Raw genomic sequence first — 17,824 nt, forward strand, 5'->3', positions numbered from 1 at the left:
CTCCCACAGGAGGTAGTGGACCCATCCCTTCACAAGAGCAACTTGAATGGAGATATTCAATGAGCAGCTTAAGCTCAATAGACAAGGACAAAACAGATAATGTTTCAAAAGAAATTACAAAATCATTGGATGAAACAAAACAAAATACAAACAAGATATCTGTGGTTTGGCCCCCACAGACAGACCCACCAAAGAAAGCTTTTAAAGTAGAGGAGGATATTCAGCTAACCAAACCACAATGGCCCCCTCCAGACAATCCCCCTAAGTCACCCAAGCACCAGCATAGAAAAGCTGTTCCCCGAAGTGTCCTTTGAAAGGCAGCAGCCTAACTAGTTTAGACAAATAAAGACAATGAGAATACTTGGGATATACATGGGCCGTTAATAAATGATATGCGATGAAAATCCCTTGATGCAAAATGAAGAACAAAATGTTTGGTTGAAGGACATAAAGATAAGTGCTAAAGATGGGAATGTGAAATTGAGTGACACCTTAGATGGTGGATAAAGTGAAGGAAATTGTGTAAATACATGTAAATGATTGGTGAGTGGAGAGGCAGACTGTAAAGTAAAGGACGTGCTAGAGGGATCGAGAGTAGAGAACATGTGGAAAGTGAATGTAGAAATGGAATTGATTGCCTTGAATTGACAGGCCTATTTCGTACCATCTGTCTCTTTGTTCCCATTGCCTTACTATTTTTTTTTCTAACACTTAGTAACCAGTACCAGTTTGAACAAATTCTGAGGCAAAGAGACCAAATCAAATTTGGCAACCCATTATAACAGCTTTGAGTGTTACTTTGGATGTCGTGTGTTTTCTTTGTTGACCTTCGGTAAGTTGCAGGGGAACGGATTGAGCAAATAAAATGGGATTGAAAACGCATCATGATGAATTTACCAGACCTGGATCAAGTAGTCCCTGCAAAACTTTCTCATCACTGGGTAGGTGACATTTACCACATCAGGACAAGTCCAATAGTTTCTGATAGGATGTTAATCACAAAAAGTGTTTCAATCAACTTAAAAATCCTTTGATATGTCTAAGCCCTTGGGCAGTCACTGTATTGCCTTGATTTGCAAACCCCATCCAATTGGCCCCAACCTAGGCTACAATGAATAGGCAAAGATATATTTTCAATAGCTATTTGACTCAGGTCTGTTCTTTGACCCCAGTGTTTTATTTTGAAATTGATTACAATATTACGCAATTAGTTCAGTAAGTTCCTTTGGTTGTTAATGGACAGAGTTAACATTGGACTGTTATTGGTTTTATTTTGTCTGGGCTTTTTTCTTTCACATAAGTACATTTTTACATTTGCCTTTTTCTAGCACCTGGTGTGCTGCCTCGTGATAATGATCTTGGAAATATTTTATTTATAATATACAGTATATACTATATTCAATTAATTGGTAATCATGTTTGTTTTGGTCATTTGTATCCTATTTTAAACAGCAAATATTTTTGAACATTTAATTTTTTTTTTTTTTTTTTTTTAGATCAGCCTTTCAGTCCTTTGCTTTGTACAAGAAAATTCCTGATTCTGTCATGCTGTCAGGCTGGTTCACTTTCTTTATTGCTGTTCCAAGGGGCAATAAAATATTGGAATTCGTGTTTCACTTTTAACTTATTTGTGTGTGACAACAGTCTCTATTAGTCCATATACTGTGTATCAGTTAAACTTGACTTAGCATCTAAACTGTCATCAGGTGGAGTTGAGCACCAGCACATCTTCCATCAACAAATAATTTATTCATACTGTAGCGTATCAGGATTTGGTAACCTAGCAACGAATGGGGTGGGCTTTTGGGGGGGTGGGTTGTCTTTGAGCGGGAGTCGAGAGGAAGTTGGCGTCTTGATGTTTTGGTCTGCGCGGCGAGCATCTAGTGCGAGTCGTGGGTGTAATAAAAAAGGGCAATGACACTCACCGATTGACCTGACATCGTGTCTCCGGGCCTCATTATGGATGGAAACGCTACATTGGTGTCAGAAGTGGGAGAGAAGCTTTCGAACCAACCGGCGCTAGCTATGGAGGCGCTAGCTATGGAGACGCGAGACCCAAGGTACCGTTACAATGGGAGATCCAGGAGGAGGATAGCGAAGACGATCAGCCGGTAATAAAGCTCAGCAGCAGACAGACTGAACGACTGAATAAACTCCTGGAGGAAACAGAGCGCTTCCTAGCCGACCTGGAGATGGAGCAGACAGGTGTGACTGCGAGACCCTCCCCCCCCACCCGTCAAAGCACTCCTGCTGCCGCAGCCAGCCCATCCTGGAACGGAGGGGGGGGGCACAGAGAAAGTTTTTGCCCCCTCCCTATGAGGGAAAGTCCAGTTGAGAGATCTTCAGAACGCAGTTCGAGATCGTAAGTGAACTCAGTAGATGGAGCTATGAAGATAAAGGGGCTTATTTGGCTGTAAGTTTGGCAGGGGATGCTATGTCAGTGTCAGCTAGCTTACCGACACTGAAGCGATGCGATTATGTCATGCTATGTGAAGCACTAGCCCTCCGCTATGGAGAAGAAGACCAAACTGCAGTAGCTACGATCCAGTTCAAACAGAGTGAGAGAGCGAGGCGAGTCCCTGCCGAAATATGCAGGCGAGGTACAGAGCTGTTCCGTCTAGCATACCCCGGTGCTAACTATGAACTACAGCAACGAATGGTGACTGAACAATTCATTGATGGGTTAAACAACAGTGAAATGAGAGTTCAGGTTAAACTCAGACGCCCTGTGACAATGAGAGAGGCACTCACAACAGCTATGGAGGTGAAAACTGTGTACTGGGCTGAACGGGGAAATGCTAGCTCCGTCAATCGCTCCAGCTGTGCTATCGATCCCTTCGCTCACTCACCTCAGATGAACGCCGCGCGAGCCCCAACCAGAAGTGACGTCATGCCCTGGCTTCCGAGTAAAGACGCCATTTTGGGAAGGTCAAATCGTCCAAAAATGCATGAGAGCCACAGTAAGGGAAATTGACATAGAAAACAGCCAGTGTCACCCAACCAGTCAGCCAAGCTGGTTCTGTGGCTCCTATGAGAATACCAGTGAACAGTCAGTTGGGGCAAATTTCACACAGAACCTGAAAATGATGACACCCCCTCAGTACAACCCCACACCAGTGATGCAGAGAAACAGAGCCACTGCTGCCCAGTACTGTGATGACGGGCCACAGTTGCTGCTCCCAGGGAGGGGGGTAGCCACACCCCCAACCATGCATGCCGAAGAGCAGGACTTCTATGCCATGGTCCGCGCTGTGGGAAACATCCTAGCTACAAGGGGCGGGGGGCCCAGGAGGAGCAGACAGCGACTTGTTTGCTGGATGTGTGGAAGCACTGAACATCTGTCCAGAAACAGTGATGAGAGGAAGGGACCTAGGTCTCAGGAACGAGCAGACTTCATGACAAAGGACCAGGGGGAATACTAAGGGCCAAGCACAAGGGGCAGTGCTTGGTCCAAACTGAAATAGTGGAGACCCCACAGAAGAACATCAAAGACAATACCACCAATTTCAAGCTAGAACCAGTCTGCCTAACACCCTATGGGGGCAGACAAACAACACAAATGGAGAACATATGCGCGGAAGATCACAATATGAGAGAAGAGAGTGGAGACAATGACTAAGGAATAAGCGTGGTGAAAAAGAAAACAAATACAGGAACGGAGAGCCAGGGGCCCCTAGGCGCTAAACACATCTACATAGACTTCCAGGTGAATGACATAGTTTGTAGAGGGCTGACTGACACAGGAGCTTCTGTCACTGTTGTTAGGGGAAGTGTGCTGGACAAAGAAGAGGGGCATGGCGCACCCAGGTGAAGCCCAGTCAGGGAGTGTTACGCACGGCTACTGGAGAGGTTGCTGACAGCCAGGTGACAATCGCTTTGAAAATCCAGATAGGAGATGTGGTGGAAGAACAGTAGGCCTGGGTAGCCCCCATCCAGGATGACCTGATACTGGAGCCGGACTTCCTTCGGGCCACAAAAAGTCATCTGGATCTAGAAGCCGACCTTCTCATGCTGGGTCCGGGGGGACAGACTTTCCAAATCGCCGTGATTGGTCAGGCACCCCAGATAGGAGTGCTGGATCCCCCAGTGGAGGACACCGAAACCCCCATCCCAGAGGTCCTAGAGGCAATGTGTACACGTGCTGGGGAGCATTGTACGATGTCACGGGGAGAAATGGTGCGACAGTTAGTGGTGGAGTTCAAGGATGTTTTCTCCACAGGCCCCAATGACATTGGCTGCACTTCAGTCGTGCAGCACCACATCGACACGGGGAAAGCCCGCCCCATCCGCCAAGCCCCATATCGTCTGCCCATCCACAAAAAAGCAGCAGCGGAAAAGGAGCTGTAGAGGATGAGAGAGGCTGGCATCGTCGTCCCATCCAGGAGCCCATGGGCATCGCCAGCTATCCTTGTCCCAAAGAAAGATGGATCGACACGATTTTGTGTGGACCTTCGCAGACTCAACGAGGTCACCATAAAGGACGCACACCCCATACCCCGCATAGATGATGCCCTGGACAACCTGGCAGGGTCGTGTTGGTTCTCTATGCTTGACCTGAGAAGCAGGTACTGGCAGGTACAGTTGGACAAAGAATCAAGGGAGAAAACAGCCTTCTCACTGGGACAGGGGCTCTGGGAATTTACAGTAATGGCCTTCAGTCTCTGTAATGCCCCGGCAACCTTTGAGAGGCTGATGGAGACGATACTCGAGGGCCTGCCTAGGTCTGCCTGCCTGGTCTACTTGGGTGATTTGCTGATCCATGCCTCCGCCTTTGAACAGGAACTTGCAAACTTGAGAGACGTTTTGGGAAGACTGCAGCAGGCAAACCTGAAACTCCACCCCCATAAATGTCAGCTTTTCCAACGTCAAACACTGTTCCTGGGTCACATTGTCAGTGGCGCTGGAATAGCCACCAACCCAGAGAAAGTCAAGGCTGTGGCAGAGTGGCCTCAGCCAGAGAATGTCCCCCAGCTAAAGAGCTTTTTAGGCTTGGCAAACTATTACAGATGTTTTGTAAGGAGTTATGCAGACATTGCCAGCCCCTTACACCAGGCAGAGACAGTGAAACCGTTCTAGTGGACAAAAGAATACAGTCGGGCATCCGTGGCTCTGAAGGAGGCCCTGGTCACCTCCCCAGTCCTAGCCTACCCCTTACCAGACTGCCCCTTCATACTGGATACAGATGCCAGGGACAAAGGGGTGGGGGCAGTACTCTCACAGGTGACAGGGGGAGAGGAGTGGGTGGTGGCAATCTACAGCCAAACCCTTAGTCAGCCAGAGTAAAATTACTGCGTGACGAGTTGCGAGCTGTTAGCAGTGGTGAAGGCTACGGAGCATTTCCATCCTTACCTGTATGGCCAGGCATTCACAATCAGGACAGACCACACCTCCCTACAGTAGTTGACCAACTTCAAACACCCAGAAGGTCAACTCACTAGGTGGCTGGAACAACTCAGTCAATACGACTTCCAGATCCAGCACAGCTTGGGGAGGCTTCATGGAAATGCGGATGCCCTTTCCTGCCGCCCATGTCTGGAGACCCACTGCCTACAATGTGAGCGATGGGAAAAGAGACAGGAAGACCTGCAGGAAGAGATACAGGAAGAGCACCACTTACTGCGCGCTGTGGAGGAACGTCCAGAGGGGTTGAAGAGGTTAACGTAGGAAGACATGGGTCAGATGCAGGCTGTTGAAAGCGAAATTGCGCCTGTGTTGGAGTGGAAACTCAACAGACGACGACCAGCCGGGTGTGAAGTGGCTGCATGGAGCCCGCTGGTGAAGAGTTTGTGGGCTATGTGGGACTGCCTGGAGCTGAAAGAAGGAGTCCTGTACCGCAAATGGGAGTCCTCCAGTGGAGGTAGGGTGGTGTGGCAACTGATAGCACCAAAAGTCCTCAGACAGGAGATCCTCAGGTTAGCTCTCGACCTACTCACTGCAGGGCACTTTGGAATCAACAAAACCCTAGCCCGCGTAAGACAGAGGTTCTTCTGGGTTAGGCTGCGCAGTGACATACAGAGCTGGTGCTGGAGATGTGATGCTTGTGCCGCCAGGAGGGGTCCACCGCGGTGTCCCCAGGCTGAGATGCAGCAATACCACGCAGAGGACCGGATGGAAAGAGTGGCCATCGACATTCTCAGCCCCCTGCCTCTCTCAGAAAAGGGGAACTGGTATATCTTGGTTGCCATGGACTACTTCTCCAAGTGGCCGGAGAGCTATGCCATGCCAAACCAAGAGGCAACCACAGTGGCTGAAGACCTGGTCAACGGGTTCTTCACAGGGTTTGGTATGACTGACGAAATCCACAGCGACCAGGGTCGAAATTTCGAGAGTCAAGTCTTCAAAGAGATGTGTCGCCTACTACACATCAAGAAGACACGCACAACAGCATTGCACCCCCAAAGAGATGGGATGGTGTGCGGTGCAACCGCACCCTCCTGGTGCAACTGTCCCTCTTCATCCAAAAGCACAAGCGTGACTAGGATGACTACTTACAGTTGTTGATGATGGCTTATCGGAGTGCAGTGCACCAAAGCAACGGTTGCACTCCAGCTTCGATCATGTTCGGCCAAGAACTGCGCACTCCAACAGAGCTCCTTTTTGGGCGCCCTCCGAGGGAGAAGAACTGGGTGAAGCAGGGCCCGTGTATGTCCAGCACATCCAGGAGCGGATGGAGAGTTCACGAGTTTGCTGGACACCACATCCAAGGGGAATTCGAGAGACAGAAGCAACAATATGATACCCGTGCTCATGGGAAACTGTACCAGCCAGGTGACCATGTGTGGCTATACTGCCCCCAACGCCAGAGAGGAAGATGCCCCCCAAACTGGTGAGTCCGTGGGAGGGACCCTGCACTATACTGGAAGCCCTGTCCAATGTAGTGTACCGGGTACAGAAAAATGGCCGGTGAAGAAAGTGGTGGTGCACCAAGACCATCTAACTCCTTACAGAGGAGGGAGAGAAGTTGAGCCAGGCTCTACACCTTCAGGACACTATACTACGGCAGACGACAGCCAGCCAGACTTCGAAGCAAGGGCAACAGCAGCTTCAGATGGAGAGGAGAAAGAGGCGCCTATGTGGACAGAAATGAATGAAGAGGACGAAGTGTCAGCAGGGGCCAGTTGGGAGGAGGAAAAGGAGAAGACTTTTGAGTTGAGAAGATCAAAGCGACAGCGGCACCCAGCTCAGTGCTATGTTGTGCAAGCATAGCTGATGACGAAACAGACTGAAAAAGAAAAAAGAGCTCCTGAAAAGAGAAAAAGAGTTCCTGAAAAAAAGAAAAAAGAGCTCCTGAAAAGAGAAAAAGAGTTCCAGAAGAGAAAAAAAGAGTTCCTGATTCCCCAGCCCCTCTTCTCTGTTTCTAGGTTCCAGACATGTTCGAGATCCAGGGCCATCAGTTCAAGTTGACTTTACATAGAACTGTCACATAAGGGGACGAATGCTTTCTTTAAAGGGGGGGGGGCAATGTAGCATATCAGGAATTTGGTAACCTAGCAACGAATGGGGGTGGGCTTTTTGGGGGGGTGGGCTTTGAGCGGGAGTAGAGAGGAAGTTGGCGTCTTGATGTTTTGGTCTGCGCGGCACGCAGCTAGTGCGAGTCGCGGGTGTAATATAAAAAGGGCAATAACACTCACTGACTGACCTGACATCGTGTCTCCGGGCCTCATTATGGATCTAAACGCTTTAATACATCTTACTTTACATTTTTACTCTGTCGTTATTGTTAAAAAAATACATATATTACATGCTGGCCATTCAAATAAATAACATTTCATGTTGTTAAAGTTTAAAATGAGTTTAAAATGTTGCCTCATCACATTCGCGAGTTGTAAGAGTAGGACGGTGTCACGTGGAAGGAAATTGAGATGTTGACGCACAGTAAGATTTTTGCTAATGTGTTACCTTAAATATATAAAACTACCTTTCAAAGCGATATCATTAATCATTTGGTCATTTGAGTTGTGAAGACTTAATATTTCACGTTTATTTAAGCTCAGATTTAGACTTGAGGCTTGAGAAAAAAGTTTGAATGGAGTTAAGAGCAGCAGGAATTTGATCTTTGTCCTTTAAAAATAATGTTGTGTCATTGGCATGCTGAAAGATCCTTGAGAGATCCTTCTTATTGTTTCCGAAAATTGATATACCTTTTATATCTGGCTTATTTAGGATACTGATTGATAGTACTTCCATAGCCAAAATGAATAGAAAAGCTGAGATTGGGCATCCCTATCAAACACCATGGTGAATACAAAAAATTTTGGAACTGTTTCTGTTTATAATAATAGAACGATTAATATCATTATATAACATTTTGATGGCGGAGATGAGGTAAGGACCAAAGCCAAATAGAAACTTGTGTTCTACCCTATCAAAAGCTTTGCAAAAGTCTGGGAAATAGATTAACAGCATCTGAATCTATTGAATCAGCATGATCAACCAGGTCCAGAACTAATCTTATATTACAGCTTATATGGCAACCTTTCATGAAACCTGTTTGAGTTTCATTGATGAGGTTGTTTAAACCTTTTTTGAGTCTGTTGGCATAAGTTAATGCAATCAATTTATAGTCTGTAGTTAGTAAGATTATTTGACGCCAGTGATCTATAGAAAGTGGGTCTTTCTCAGGTTTTGGAATTAAGGAAATAACCCCTTACTTCATAGTGGTTACCATTTTTTCATTCCCTAAACATTCTCTAAACAAATTAAGAATTTGTTTTGTAATGTGCGCGTCTGGATCCCGTGCTCCAATCACTAGTTCCACAGCTAAAATATTAGCTCAGTTTGCTTCGCTGCACAACGGGAAAGTACTTGTCCAAAAAGCAATAAAATCATGCCTAACTGGAAAAAGATAATTAGGAAGACAATGGGGGTCAAAAAATGGATGTACATTACCCCACAGGAAAGTGAAAAGGCATCTTTCTGGTTATTCACTGCAGCGTTCTCCTTGCTTGCTTGCGAGCTTAATTCCGGCAGCCCGAACAGTGTCCAACGTCCCGAGGTGAAATCCACTTGCAACCTTAACAAACTAGCGGTTTTACTAAAAACAAAACAAAACACACACACACAGCTAGCAGTGACACCAGATAAAATAACTTCCAAACTTAACTCCATCAGTAAAGTTGAAATAATCACTTTATCCACAACAAGATTCTGGATCATCCCACCACATGCAGCACATGGACTTTTTTCTCCATTACCCTCTCGCTCGAATGTTAGGCCCCGCCCTCCCATCATGGGAAATGTCTCATTGTAACCCTTCTTTAATCAGGATAGAATTTTACCTCAAGGTCAGGTATCTTATGAGCCGACTGTGAATAATCTAGACGAGGCACAAGGTAAGTACAGTTGCATGGAATTATATTGTAGGTAGATGTAGATAGTGAGTACCAGCATGTACTAATATTCATATGATGGTTTGCAAATACAAAAAAAAAAAAAATGCAAAATACAAGTATGAATTATACACCGATATGTTGCGGCACTGCAATACCCCTATTGTGAACAACACCCAAATAAACAAAATAATAAACAAAAGGAGATATCTCATAGGGGCCCTTAACTGGAAGTTTTACTTGAATAAATCCGTGAAGTGAATGGCTACTGGAACAGCCTTACTTGAATAAATCCGTGAAGTGTTTCCTGGCTCACAGTTCATCGAATTCGCCAACAGGAGGCGCTACGCAGTCAACGATGGACGAAATTGGAAGGATGAATCTGCTTGACCACATCCGGTCCCAAAGTAGAATGGGGGAAAGACGCAACCTTAATGGCTAGGTTGTGGGCCGTGTCCATACACCAGTTCGCTAATATAAGAAACAAAAATGTTCAGGCTTGTAACCACGGTAACGACTGGTGACCTGCCAGCTGCACAGAATGTAATGCAGAAGAGGACAAGTTTAACTGCTACTGCAAAATACACACTACGACTTAAATTAACATTAAGAACACTACCACCTACAATATTTTCTACTCACAGAACAAAACGAAACAAACCTAATGTGAACATTTGTAAACATTTCCGAAATACATCAACCTCTAGAAGATATTAAAACCACAGTATAGCAAAGACTTACATTCACGTGTTGTGGCTAACGCTAGCTAGCTACACATAGTGCGGTGAAGGCTAACAACCACAGGCTAGTCACATCAACGTTGCAAATATATTTATGAACCACGACATTTAAACTTTTACTTTTCAGGGTACTTAAGATATTCAACACAACATATGTTACACATGGTACTGACAGGTTTACACATGCTTACCTAATATAAGAAATAAAAATGTTCAGGCTTGCGATCAGGGCAACGACGGGTAATCTGCCAGCTCGCATAGACTGTAATGCGGAAGAGTACCGCCCACAAGCCTGACGTAGGATCACGGTCTCTTAAAGTGACAGTACCGAATTAGGCAGAAGTACCCAGAAATGTAAATGAACTATTGTAATATGATAGGGGGTTACATCATCATTATGTATCGCACTCATTCATTCAATTCATCTTCAGCCGCTTCTCCGGGGTCGGGTCGTGGTGGCAGCAAGCTAAGTAGGGCACTCCAGACCTCCCTCTCCCCAGCAACGCCCTCCAGCTCCTCCTGGGGGATCCCAAGCCGTTCCCAAGCCAGATTGGACATGTAGCCCCTCCAGTGAGTTCTGGGTCTACCCCGGGGTCCAAAGGGAGGTGCCCAGGAGGCATCCTGATCAGATGCCCGAACCACCTCAACTGGCTCCTTTCAATGCGAAGGAGCAGCGGCTCTACTACGAGCTCCCTCCAGATGTCCGAGCTCCTCACCCTAATTATGTATCTAGTATTATATACTGTATCTGTATGTGTGTGCATGGTATCTGTGTATGTGTACACTTCATCCCACACTAATTATTATTCATGGGGCAATACTACACACGTCTGGTTCTAATTACATTGAATCTCTTCAGAGAGATTTGAAGGAGGCCATGGCCTTGGCCAAATCTGACATCGTGATGGAGCAGAATCATCAGGCAGAGAACTACAACAAAAGAGCAGAGGAAGCTTCCATCAGAGGTGGAGACAGGGTGCTCAAAGCCAACAAGGGCGAAAGTGGACGTTGTACGCCTGCAGACAAGTGGGGGAGTGTGGTGTCGACGTGACAGATTCCGACCCGCAAACCCACATCTACAGGGTTAAACACCCAGAGACAGGTGGGGGAAAAGTTGTCCATGCTGTGTGTCAACTTCCTACCTCTGGAATGTGATGGATAGTGGAGCTTGAAAGTTTGTGAACCCTTTAGAATTTTCTATATTTCTGCATAAATATGACCGGAAACAACATCAGATTTTCACACAAGTTCTAAAAGTAGATAAAGAAAACCAGTTAAACAAATGAGACAAAAATATTATAGTTGGCCATGTATTTATCGAGGAAAATGATCCAATATTACATATCTGTGAGTGGCAAAAGTATGTGAACCTCTAGGATTAGCAGTTCATTTGACGGTGAAATTAGAGTCTGGTGTTTTCAGTCAATGGGCTGACAATCAGCTGTGAGCGGGCGCCCTGTTTTATTTAAAGACCTGAAGCGAGCAGTTCATGTGAGGAAACCCACCAACATCCCAGAGTTGAAGCTGTTCTGTACGGAGGAATGGGCTGCAATTCCTCCAAGCCGATGTGCAGGACCGATCAACAGTTACCACAAACGTTTCATTGCAGTTATTGCTGCACAAGGGGGTCACGCCAGATACTGAAAGCAAAGGTTCACATGCTTTTGCCACTCACAGATGATGATGTTTTAGGTCATATTTATGCAGAAATATAGAAAATTCTAAGCTGAGCCGATGATTGCTTATGGCATGAAACAGGGTTGTACTGTCTCATAAAGAATTTACTTGACTCACTGGATTATATATATATATGTGTGTGTGTGTGTATGTATGTATGTATGTATGTATGTATGTATGTATGTATGTATGTATGTATGTATGTATGTATGTATGTATGTATACATACATGTATGTATGTGTATGTATATATATATATATAATAGGCATAGGTTGTTGATTACTCAACCATAACAAAACTGTATAGTAGTGACATACCTGTTGTGTATACATGCTTGCCTCCAATGTCCTGTTGTTGTTCCATTTATTTCTTGTTTCTTTTTTTTTTCTTTTTTGTTGTTGGTTTTTTGTGTGTGTGTGTGTGTGTGTGTGTGTGTGTGTGTGTGTGAGTGAGTGATGTCTGCACATGCTAGAAGCTGCTGTGCAGCGGAGTCAAATTCCTCGTGTGTTTATGCACACTTGGCCAATAAAGCTGATTCTGATTCTCTGATTCCAATTTAAACTGTTTTTACTAACATGTTCATAAAGCATTCCTAAAGTATTGTTCTTACAAAGAAATATGTCCTTCTGGCTGCTTGCACATAGTGTAAGGCGGTTGCTATGCAACATACAAGCAGAGTGACACTGAATTGTGTAAAGGAATTAGATGTCATTGCCGTTGTATATGGTTATTATACCACAGCTAACAACCAATCAGACTGGTCGATCTGAACTATCCGTTTTGTAATAGACCATATACTGATCATCCTGGACTGACTGATTGATTGATTTTATTTTGAACATGCTAAAATGAACATGACTGGCAGAACTACAGAGGTCAAATGGTGTAAATGTGGGTCGCATACTTCACACAAATGTCTCATGTACAGAAATTGTACATTTCATATCGACAGAAATGAGGCGGGCATTACTGGCGAGTATTAGATCGACTCTATACCCAAGGTCACTGTTATTGTGAATGAAAGCACCTCTCTAAAAGCAAAACATCTTGCCGTATTGTGTACCTCAGATCATCGATAAAAGATCAGAACCATTGACCTTCCTCTTAATTTTTATTGAGCTCAAACAATACTACCGCAGAAGGAATTACTGATGGACCGCTAAACTGTCTGTTGAGATGCAGCCTTGGTGATGTCTTTATTAAAGACTGCCTGGCTGGATTCTGTTAAGACGGTGCCTCTGTAATGTTGGGCAAAAAAAGTGGGGGGTGTACTCAAAGTTGAAAAGTAAATTTCCAAGTCTCATAGGCTGGCATTTCCTTAAACACAGGTTGGAGCCTTTTGTTGGGGTTGCGGTGAAGTGCTGCACCGAGACCAACCACTTAACCAGTTTTTTAGACAAGTTATACCGTCTGTACGATCACCAGAAAACTCGAGGGAGCTTGATGCTGCAGCCTCTGAAGTAGGTGTCCACTTGAGACGGATTGGGCGTGCCTTGGGGATAAGTTGGCTCGCTTCGGCCTACAGAACAGTGCATGTTGTTTGGACGACGTATAGAGCACTGTGCAAGCGCCTCATCGCAGCAAGTGAAGATGTGGAGAGAAATTCAAGTGAGAGATGCATGTATGAAGGTCTAGCGCAGAGTTGCTTTTGTGAAAAACGTGGGTCTTACGATGGATGGGCCTGAGGAGCTTCAAGACTTGTCTTAATATCTGCAGTCCAGAGTCATCAGAGTCTCACAGTCAACCAGTTTCATAAAAAGGCACATAGATGTATTCTATATGACCAACAATATAAATTACATCCTGGTTTTCATACCACTTCCTCAAACTTACTAGTGATAAAACCGAGGTCCTCTTAGTAGGTACTAAATCTACTTTGGCTAAACCTGATAGTTTTTTCCTAACTATTGACGATTCTATAGTTCCTCCATCGCCTCAGGTTAAGAGTCTGGGTGTCATCCTGGACAGCACATTATCTTTTGAAGCTCACATCAACAATGTTACTCGGTCTGCACACTTCCACCTACGCAATATTAAACGTCTTCGCCCGTCACTTACACCTAACAGCACCACCATACTCACCCACACCCTGGTTACATCCTGTATTGACTACTGCAGTTCTATCCTCTTTGGTCTTCCCCTCAAGTGTCTTCATAAGCTTCAGTTGGTCCAGAATTCAGCTGCCCGTATCATTACCAGAACTCCCTCCATAGATCACATCACTCCTGTTCTCCAGCAACTCCATTGGCTCCCTGTTAAATAATGTACTGACTTCAAGATCCTGCTCCTCACCTTTAAGGCCCTTAATAACCTAGCTCCTTCATATCTTTCTGAACTCCTTCATATCCACACGCCCTCCCACACTCTCACATCCTCTTCTGCTCTCCAACTCACTACACCGTTGGCCCGCTTGACTACCATGGGGTCTAGAGCCTTCAGTCATTCTGCCCCCCGCCTATATAACTCTCTCCCACAAGACATCACAACACTGACTCTCTTTCAACCTTCCAACCACATCTAAAAACACACCTTTTCAAACTCGCATATTCAGTCTGATCCACGACTCACTGAGTTTTGTGCAGATGACGATTTTATACTTATCTGTTGTGTTAACTTTTTATTGTCTACCCTGCTTTGTTTTGACTTTATGCTGTCTGATACAGTGCTGCTGGTTTTTTACTGTGTTCTGTAAGGTATCCTTGAGTGCTCTGAAAGGTGCCCACAAATAAAATGTATTATTATTATTATAATACAAATGTCCTTTAACTTCATGCCATAATACACCATAATAAGCAGGCGGGTCCATTCCTTGGGCCTCGGGTTAGAATGAGGTAGAAGTCTATGTGATGGATAGTGCCTTTCTTAGGATATGAGATGTTCCAAGTAGTACCATCTTCTGTAGTTCTTGTATTCTGGTGTTCCGCTCGGTGTATTTCTCCATCCCTTTTTTTACAAGTCCCGGGGCTCCTATCACTACTGGTATTGTTGTGGTTTTCATTCCCCACATTCGTTCAATCTTGATTTCAAGGTCTTTATATTTCAACAGTTTTTCAGTTACTTTTACTGAGGTGCTCCTTTCAGTCAGGATGGACACGTTGATGAGTAGGCAGCTTTTTCTTTTTTATTATTATTATTATTATTATTCTCTGCCATGAGATAGTCCAGATAGCTGTTCGTACAAGTTGCATGTGAGGCTATTCAGACAGGTTCCTTCAATGGTGTGCCTTTACAGAATGACAGCAGACAAAAGGGTATTGATCCTGGCAAGTTTTATGATGCATTATGCACAAGTAGGATGGCCACAAATGAATAGGAATCACTCTTGCACAAAGTGGGCATGGCCAAGCCCTCTACCATTACTGTATGGCGAAGAGGATGTGAGACAACTTTGCAGTCAGTTAAAAATGGGCTCTGGTGTCAAAAAGGGCTACAGGGATTTCAAGGAAAATCCAAATATGCCAGGACATGGAGCCCGATGAAACTCAAACATACAGTGGAAACGATGGCTGTTAGCAGTGCAGAGAGTCAGAGAGGTTTTTCAGAAATTAATAAAGTTGTCACACCATTGCGCACACAATTCAGAATTGAAAATACATAAGCTCTTGTGTTCATCAAAATGACTGGCCCTCCTCTTGAGTCTTGGAACCCAACAAAATGTGAAAAAGTGGGTACGTACCAGAAGGTCTGCTGCCATTCAGCAAGTAGAAAACAGCATCTTATCACACAAGATTAGACATACCAGCCTATTTTGGATGTGATAAACTCAGAGTATGTCTCAGTGTGTTGTGACCTAGTAACTAGCGTTAGCCTATGTGGCATTGTGTAGGATGAATTTAACCACATTTCCAGGAGGTTGAAGCATGTTTTCTCTAAATATACATAAAAAAGGTTTTATACAATATTGTCTGTGTAATTGTGGTCCTCATCGTGGTAAACATTGTTAGTGGGTGAGATCATTGCAATCCTTTGAGGAAAACAATTGTTATGTAGCATATTGTTTTTGGTATTTTGTATTGCGTTATTCAGAATTCAGGGCTGAGATGGTCTGTTTATCAGCTGAAAATATTGATATGCTTCACTTAATGTGAAGTCAAACAGAAGTGTCAAACTTGTAGCATTGGGACTACATTCTTTCAAAGCACTGAGAGACAGGTAGGCTATTGTTATTTACCTTGGTCATATAAAGGTGAGTGCTCTCAAAAAGGAAAATGTTATAAATTATGAAATAGAGAACTGAATTGGGGCTTAGAATTCTGTTTTGTCAAGAACACTCAACTCTACAAGTCCTTGTGCTGTTTATCAGCACTAAACACACTGCACACTGTCACTGCTGCCATCAAGCATGCACATCCATGCCAACCCTGCTCAGTCAGGACCCCACCACACGGGCCAACAAATCCCAATTCAACCCCTGCCTATGGTACATATTTGATATATTTACAGCACAAACCAGCTGCACTGGGCAGCAACCCCCTCGACAGTCACACCCTTTCAACCATAGCCTAAATAATACAGGGTACCGCTTTTACAGAATAGTTGCTATGGGTCTTCCTCAAATTATAAGACCTCATAAATAGTCCATCCATTATCCAAACCACTCATCCTGCTCTCAAGGTGGGGGGATGCTGGAGCCTATCCTAGCAGTCACTGGGCGGCAGGCGGGGAGACACCCTGGACAGGCCGCCAGGCCATCACAGCCCCCCCCCCCACACACACACACATCTACCAAGGAGCAATAATGATTTATGTTGTACCATATGATCAGAGCTCACTGCTTGACCAGTTCAACACCAATGTCCTTATAATGGCCAGAATTGAGTGGGCTCGTAGCCCCACTCCATTCCTCTTACTGAAGGTTAGGGAGGGTAAGAGAACGATTAAAAAAAAATTAACACAACCTCTGCAGTAGATTAACACACACAATAATGCAAATAAGAAAGGAATAGTACGCCACAACGGGCTGCCTGCATTCAATGAAAACACAGCTGGCGTTGCACGCGTCCCTGAGCTGGAAGGTTTATTTCTCAGTTATCTGTGCAGAATACTGATTGTTGTGACTTCTCTTATGTACACTATTGTAGTGTTACTATTCGTGGGTTACTAACTTAATCACTATTATATATAAGTACACGGAGACGAGGATGCGGCACAAGTCTGATCTTTACTGACGGAGACATCACACACTACTAGGCTCGACCAGTGTATTACAGAACGCAGTAGTGGTGACAGTCCAACACAATCGAGCACCGAGTGCTCGATCCAATACACCACACTGATCATGGCTATTTGCCAAATGTCAAGATTAGAACTCAGAAAAGCATGTACTTCAGCCGTCACCGACTAATGTTCTGAATGCCATTCTGTTCCGTCGCTGCATGTGTACGGGACTTGATAAGTGATGAAGAACGCGGAGGTTCTGCTTGGCAGCGCAACGACGGAAAAGCACGACAGTACACGAGGGACCGACAGCCAAGCCAGCACGCCACGACTTTGCCGGCGGGGTAAAATCGATCTTTGCACGCTGGTTTTTTTTACCCTCTCCTGCAACAACCGGGCGGCTGCTTCGCGGCACAGCTGAGTGAATGTACCCGGAGTCATTTTTCAGTTTAAACGCAGCCACACAGCGGCTCCGACACACTTCTCAGGAGTTGACTCGAAATTCTCTCGCAGGCAGGCAACCTACCTTGCTGCAAGTGTGCCCGCCCCCTTTTTCGCCTTCTCTAAAGGGGATTGGCTGAGAGGGGGGGGTCTGCCGGCTTACGCTCCGATTGGACGCCCTCCCTGTCACGTCGTGCGTCGGTTCGGCACAACGCCGTCACGGCTTTCCTCCAGTCAAATAGTGCGTTAGGATGCTGAACCAGGCACAAGCGTATCATCAGCACCGCAGGTCCGGACGGGACGGACACGCTGACAAAGGTAGGCGCCGCCGGGAAAGCTTCGTTCGATCGTCCGAACCGCCGGGAGGTTGACTCTTCCCCCCCCCCTCCCGCCGACACTTTTTAGTTAAACGCCGCGTCGATACGGGCTTTGAAGCCGTCCTTCCCGGTCACCCGGCTGCCCCCGCTGGGTCCATGCCG

The sequence above is a fragment of the Lampris incognitus genome, chromosome 11, assembly GCF_029633865.1.
Source record: "Lampris incognitus isolate fLamInc1 chromosome 11, fLamInc1.hap2, whole genome shotgun sequence".
In the NCBI taxonomy this organism is placed as follows: domain Eukaryota; kingdom Metazoa; phylum Chordata; class Actinopteri; order Lampriformes; family Lampridae; genus Lampris; species Lampris incognitus.